At 45.0% G+C, this 7,528-nt stretch overlaps 1 non-coding gene across 1 annotated transcript; it reads right to left on the bottom strand.

Annotated features, from left to right (window-relative positions):
• Window positions 1-3,172: 3,172 nt before the first annotated feature.
• Window positions 3,173-3,244, bottom strand: trnaw-cca (transfer RNA tryptophan (anticodon CCA)). Its single transcript has one exon. It is a non-coding gene; the product is annotated as a tRNA-Trp (tRNA).
• Between the last annotated feature and the right edge of the window lie 4,284 nt (window positions 3,245-7,528).

Genomic DNA, 7,528 nt, shown 5'->3' with positions numbered 1-7,528 from the left:
GGCAGTGCCCAGAACTGAACCCGGGTTGCGTAAGTGCAGAAAGTTTTAGTTTAGACATGCATCAAGATCGAGCAGGCTTGGAGGGCCAAATGTCCTGTTCCTGTGCTGTACTGTTCTTTGTTCTTTGTCAGGCTGCGGTGCTAACCACTATGCAGCCACTGTACCTCCTCAATGGGAGCCTCGAATCCAGGGTGAATGAGGCCCATGACAGGTTAGCCTTCCCTGAGTGCAAGGCCTTCACAGTAAACAACACACAGCCACCTTTACCTCACTTCTCACCCTCAATGAGGTGGCACTGCCCCAATGGCACCCTGGTGTGGCTCCGCCTGCAGAGCTGCCACCTTAGCCCCCAATCCTGACAGTGTTTCCCGATGCCCTTTCCCCCTCCACCCTTGCTGCCAAGTGATGCTACCTCACCCAATGGCTTCCTAGTGAAGCCAACACTCAGCTCCCACTTCCCAGTCACCTCCTTTAACCAGGCGAGGCTGTGAAGCCCCGACGTTCCCATGTGCCATTGTTCAATTGGACCCAGTGAATAAAACTGCTGACAATCAGATTTAAACACCTGAAACACCTTCTCGCCATGTGGATGTGTGAAGTCCGCCCTCCATGTCAGCCGCCGACAAAAAGATCCGGTCCGATGTCTTCTGTCCCTAGTTCAGAACAGATTTGACAGAGTTAGAATCATAGAATGTAACTTTTATTCTGGATGAGTGAGAGGAATACATCACACTTTGGGGCTTTTGTAAGAGGATTTATTGATAAACCTGGGATTTGAGAGGAAGCTGGTTCATGGTTTACGGAACAAATTCAGCCCCTGGGGTGGAGCCAACAGCTGCACCGTCCAATAACAGACAGGACGGGGACACTGTCTCAGGCCCAGTGAGCTCAGTCGATGAAAGCATGAAACTCTGAATCTCAAGCTTTTGAGTTTGAGCCCCATGGTGGGTGTTTATTTTTCCTGTTTCGGCTGATTTTACAGGCATTCTCCAGCTCTGAATTCCTCGGCAGTGAATTCAAGGAGTGTTTGAAATGAGATTCAACAGCATTATCTGAAAGTCTCTCCTTGATTCAGGACTCTTACCTCTCTCCAGCATCTCACTGCTAAAGATTGAACTTTATCTCATTTCATTCTCAGTTGGGGGTCAGTGTGCATCAGTGGGACTTCTGACTGTCTCTCCCTTCACAATCTATCAGTGTTGAGAAAGTAATGGGGAATATTACTCACATGTTGTAATGTTTTATAAACACTTGAGTGTATTTCACGCTGTGTCTAACAGTGTGAGGTCCCCCCTAGTGTGTCAACTTCCTATGTTTACAAACACTTCAGCACAACATTCACATAATGTGAGCTCTGAGATCTGTTCAGATCCCATTCCCAAGAGTTGGAAAGTGGGATTGGGCTGGATCGCTCTTTTTCAGCTGGCACAGACACGATTGCTATATGGTCTTCTTCTGTGCCATAAATTTTCTCCATTTTCTATGTTCGATAAAGTGATGTGTGATTGGGAGGGGCAATTCCACCAGGGTTATATTTTCTTCCAAAACAATGGTGGCACAGTGGCGCAGTGGTTAGCACTGCAGCCTCACAGCTCCAGCGACTCGGGTTCAGTTCTGGGCACTATCTGTGTAGAGTTTGTAAGCCACACAGTCTGTGGCTGTGTGGGTTTCCACCGGGTGCTCTGGTTTCCTCCCACAGCCAAAGAAATGCAGGTTGATCGGTAAAATTGGCCATTGTAAATTGCCCCTAGTGTAGGTAGGTGGTAGGAGAATGGTGGGGATGTGGTAGAGAATATGGGACTAATGTAGGATTAGTATAAATGGGTGGTTGTTGGTTGGCACAGACTCGGTGGGCCGAAGGGCCTGTTTCAGTGCTGTATCTCTAAATAAATAAATAAATGACACAAAGGATACTTCACTGTGAGACTGAAATAGCTCAGTTGGGAGAGTGTTAGACTGAAGATCTCTGGTTCAGTCTGGAGTTCCGTCAGTTCTCCTTTATTCTGCATTGGCCTTTGGTTTCGATCCTCGAGCTGCACAATTTTTACTGAAATTATTTACCCAGCATTGAAGGATTGGATTGGACTGGAATAGAGAGACATCAAGGATGGGAAATATTTATATCTTCTGTATTTAGCTTATTCACTACAGAGTGTTTCCGGACAACACAGAGCATGTGCAGAGCGATCGTCGACATCATCAGTGCATCCAAACATTTGTCAGCTTGCCAGTATGAATCTGCGCATGCGTGCACCGACGTCACCACGCACCGACACAAGACGGAATGATGTCCAAACATTGCCTCACCCCTCAGTGGCTGCGATCGTCATTTCCATTCCCCACAAAATACCCTGCTTCGGCCGCTCACTCCCGGCCTCGCTGCTTCTGTCCCCTGGACCGCTGCCATCCCACCTCCACCTCAGTTTAGCTTATTCACTATCTCATTCCGTCCTTTCCCCAAGCTTTTGACTCTCTCGGGGCCTGGTGAACATTTGATTTGATGCAATTGTCCTAAACTGAAGCCTTTCCACATCTCTGGGCGGTCAGATACACTCTGTCTGTTTGTTCCTGCTTGTGACCATTAACGGGAACAGCCGCAAATTCAACCTTTATCAGCAAACGGAAGATTATTAAAATGTATTGTGGATTACTCCAGCCCAGTGACAAAGATGCAATGGATGTTATTCAAAATAAGTTCTCTGACATTCTGTGTACATCTAAAAGTTGGATTTGAAGTGTTAGGAAAACATGTCAAAGTAATAACTGAACATCTGCCAGCACTTACGGCGTTCAAATCCACAGCCTCGGTGTTATTAACACTGCGTTCTCGTCAACTGAACTAAGGAGCTGTGCAGACGGAGCCGGGTGTGGGATGAGACCCACGCTGGGTCGTTTGTGTTTTACTTCGCACACTTGCTGACAGAGTTATTGTATAAACAATGGAGATAGCACATCCCTGAAACATTGTTCCGATAGAAAACTGAGAAATAAGAACTGAGCGTGGAAATTGAACGGATCCAGAAATAACATGACCCGAAACATTAACTCTGCTTCTCTTTCAACAGATGCTGCCAGACCTGCTGAGTGGTTCCAGCATTTCTTGTTTTTATCCCAACAGAGCGAACTCTCTTCTGAAAAAAATCCAGCAGCTTGAGCTGCTGTAAAACTTCACTGAGCCTGACGTGATTTGAACACGCAACTTTCTGATGTGGAGTCAGACGCGCTACCGTTGCGCCACAAGCTCACAAACAGGGAACTGTGTCCCATTCTTGATAGAATCACTTCTTGTTTCGATTCAGTGAATTGCAATTTAATTCAATCCTCATCTGCTCTCCACTCTGTCAGTTCAATACTTTATTCAAACTGATACTTGGAGTTCTGTTTTACAGGGTGTCTTCTGTTTAAGTATTTACTGGACTCACTACTCTGATTAATCAGACTTTTTGCTGCTAACTGCTGCTTGATACAAAGTGCCCATGAGTTCAGGAATTTCTCCTGGGGAACTGAGTCGGATTTGGCTCAACCATTAAATCCACAAAGTTATTGTCACTGCTGCTGTGCAGGATTTAAAGGAAGGGATTGACCCAAAATGGTTTTAAATGATTACTGACAAATCAGGGCAAAAGGCAGGGCTGACTCCTGTCCAAAATACTGATCAAAACTTTCAGTTTTAAGGAGGTGATGGAGTGTTACAGGTGGAGGAGTTTAGGCAGGAATTCCAGAACACCAGGCTTGTATAAATATTGCATCATTTTCTCATGTACCTGCTATTGGACCAGAGGATTTTCCAAAATTTTACATCAACATAAATAAGGTTATTAGAAGCAAGTAAAATATCATTAAAATGGTCCAACATGTTCTGGATTGTTTTCTCTAATACCAGCTGTACAATCACCACAAATTTAATGTAGCTTCACACGGTGGGATTGCGTGTTCCAGTTCTATAAATGCACTTTGAACCCAATAACTTGATTTATTTCTAATGGGTTGGCTGGAGGCACATGATCATCTAAATATTTAAGAATTTTATGTGAAATAAATGCAAGGAAAAGCATTAGGGTGTGATTTACTGGATAACAGCGGAGCTGGCAATGTTTGGGAAATACTTGCTTGCAGCCAAAGCACACATTGACAATTTGGAACTGTGTGACAATGAATCCTAAATGAGGAAAATAGACTCTGCCTCTGTCACCAGGTGGGCTTAAAACACCAACACGACAGGTAATAGCTGAACACACTAACCGATTGTATGACAGAGTTAGTCGCTATCATTAAGTACCCTGAACCAGGGTGGCAACGAACAGATCTCTTCCCCGTTCCACACGATTTCCGACATGTTCTCTGTACCTTCTACTGTGAAAACAGACACAAAATATTTGTGTAAACTCTCTACCATTTCCTTTCTCCCCACAATAAATTTCTTGTCTCTGCACCGAAGGAATCTGTTTGTTATTGTTGAGCTTTTTGGATACTAGTAAAACCTTTTATAACTTGTTTCTTGACAGTTTACTCTCAGATTCCATTTTCTCCCTCTTTATCAATTTCCTACTCCTCATTTGGTGTTTTTTTAAAAATCCTCCCAATTCTTAATATTAATATTAACTTGGCATCAGGTGGCAGGACTGTATCTCCAACGCAGAAGTCCTCAAGGCAGCCAACATTAACAACAACAACAAACAAGAACAAAGAACAGTACAGCACAGGAACAGGCCATTCGACCCTCCAAGCCTGCGCTGATCTTGATGCCTGCCTAAACTAACACCTTCTGCACTTCCGGGGCCCATATCCCTCTATTCCCTTCCTATTCATATATTTGCCAAGATGTCTCTTAAACGTCGCTATCGTATCTGCTTCCACCACCTCCCCTGGCAGCAAGTTCCAGGCACTCACCACCCTCTGTGTAAAAAACTTGCCTCGCACATCCCCTCTAAACTTTACCCCTCGCACCTTAAACCTATGTCCCCTAGTAACTGACTCTTCCTCAGCATATACACCCGACTGAGCAGCGGCACTTGAGATAGCTTGGCCATGTGAGCCGCATGGAAGATGGCAGGATCCCCAAGGACGCATTGTACAGCGAGCTCGTCACTGGTATCAGACCCACCAGCCGTCCATGTCTCCAATTTAAAGACGTCTACAAACGGGACATGAAGCCCTGTGACATTGACCACAATCGAAGAGACTTAGCAGTTGGCAGGAAAAAAGACAGAAATGTAAGGAGAGAACCAACTGTGTATCAGCCTTGACAACCAATTTTATCTGCAGCACCTGTGGAAGAGTCTGTCACTCTAGAATTGGTCTTTATAGCCACTCCAGGCACTGCTTCTCAAACCACTGACCACCTCCAGGTGCTTACCCACTGTCTCTCGAGACAGGGAGGCCAAAGAAGAATATTATCTTGTGTTTGAGACACTTTTAATCAGCTTCATGGACAAATTCTTCAATCATCCCTTCTCCCACATTGCTTCTCCCTCTTTCATTGATTCTTTATTCCTTACAATCCAGAAATGGTTAGGAATCAGAGCTCACCCCCGAATTCTCTGCACACACCCCGCACCACCATCCACACCCCACCACCCAACCGTCTTTTACCCTGTTGGATCCAAGAGAGCACTCAATAAATGACACTCTATATAAACACAGAGAACTGCCTCACAATGTTGGACACAGAGTGTTTATAAAAGGTATTCACAGATCGTGTTACTGAGTCCACAGAGCAGGACAGGCCCAGGCTCCAGCCCCAGTCTGTGCTGTGTTAGCTGATGTCACCTGGTGTGATACCGAGTCACACAGAGCAGGAAAGGGCCTGGTTGTATTCATGGCCTGTGTTGAGTGAACTGATCGCACCCAGTGTGGTACGGAGTCACACAGAACAGAATGGGCCCAGGCTCCTTCCTCAGCCTGAGGGATGATAGTTCATCTCACACGGTTTTGAACAGAGCCCCACACAGAACAGGAAAATCCCAGGCTCCATCCCCAGCCTGTGGTATTTTACTTTATCACACCTGGTATGGTACGGAGCCCCCAGAGCAGGAAAGATCCAGGTTCCATCTCCGGCCTGTGTTGAATTAGCTGATCTGACCTGGTTGGCACTGAACCACAATCAGGGGAGGATGGGCCGATGCTCCCTGGCCTGTGGTGTGTTAGTTATTCTCATTTGATGAGGCACTGAACACCATATAGAGCAGGAAGGGCCTGTGCTCAATGAACTGATCTCACCCTTCAGGGAAAAGGATTAAAGAAGGTTGAGAAAGAAAATAATCTCAAGCAGTTGTCTGGGTGTTCCGTTGCACAGATCTCTAAAGGTACATGAGCAATACTGTGAAGTGATAGCTGGAGTAAATAGATTAATGTGAATATACTGCCAGGACAGCAGGTGAATAACTTTGGGATGTTTTTACAATGGTGCAAAAACCCCTGAACAGGAACCAGGAGAATTTCTTCTTTCCTTTATTTGGTTTCCCTTCTCAGACTTCAGCTTGTCTTTTGCTGGCTTCCCACGTTCTGTCATTATTGAGTAGCCTTTGCAAGTTTAACAATTTGCCAATTTGCTCTCTCTAAGAGTTTGCCATCTTAGTCTTGATGATTTGCAGGTCATAATGATCTGGGAGATGATGTTTTGTCCATGTTTGTGAAGTTGTAATTCTGGCTCAGACTTCTGAGTCTTATCATGTAGTGGTCAAGAGTCTCACATTTATCTTGCCTTGTTTGCCTGAAGACATAAATTTCATAGTGAGGATTTGCCCTTTGTTGAGAATATCTTGTTAGAGCATTCTTCACTGCATCATAATCATCATCGCTTCCGGTGTCTCTTTGTGTATTAAAAGTATTGTCGACTTTTGGTTCAGCAGAGTGTAGGAGTAACGTTCTCTTTCTTCGGGATGTATTGATATCGAATGCCCCTTTCGGAGTTCAAATCTTGCTAAGTATTTTCTCCAGTGTGGCCCTGGATTACTGTGTGTCTCTGTAAAGGCTGGAAAGACTGGCTGTCATTGTACACACATGGTGATTGCTATTTATTTAAATCTGAAATTGTCAATGCAAGTCTTCTGTATTTCCCTGGTTGTCTGTGTGGTTTCCTTTTTTGATCCTCAATGCCAGAGAAATATGGTGTTGTGCTGTGTTCATAAGTCTTCATTAAATGATGCCCCAGGCTTTATATTCAAATTAAATACAAACAGTACTTATCATCTTACTTATCGACATGATCTCAGGTCCAGGTATTTTCCTTACTGGTGTGTGTGTGTGTGTGTGTGTGTGTGTGTATGCGTGTGTGTGCATGATATGTGTGTGTATGCGTGCATGTGTGTGCGCGTGTGTGCGCGTGTATGTGCACGTGTGCCTCGATGTGTGTGTGTGTACATGTGTGTGTATGTGTGTGTGCATGTGCGCGCGTGTGCATGTGCGTGTATGTGTGTGTGTGCGCGCGTGTGCCTCTATGTGTTTGCATGCATGTGTGTGTGCGTGTGTACATGCATTGCAAGCCATGTGTTGAATGTGTCTTTCAAAATGGAGTTTCTTTACAAAT

This window comes from Heterodontus francisci, unplaced genomic scaffold, assembly GCF_036365525.1.
Source record: "Heterodontus francisci isolate sHetFra1 unplaced genomic scaffold, sHetFra1.hap1 HAP1_SCAFFOLD_43, whole genome shotgun sequence".
Lineage (NCBI taxonomy): Eukaryota > Metazoa > Chordata > Chondrichthyes > Heterodontiformes > Heterodontidae > Heterodontus > Heterodontus francisci.
Note: the sequence above shows the minus strand (reverse complement) of the source record. Positions and strands in the feature narration are given on the sequence as shown.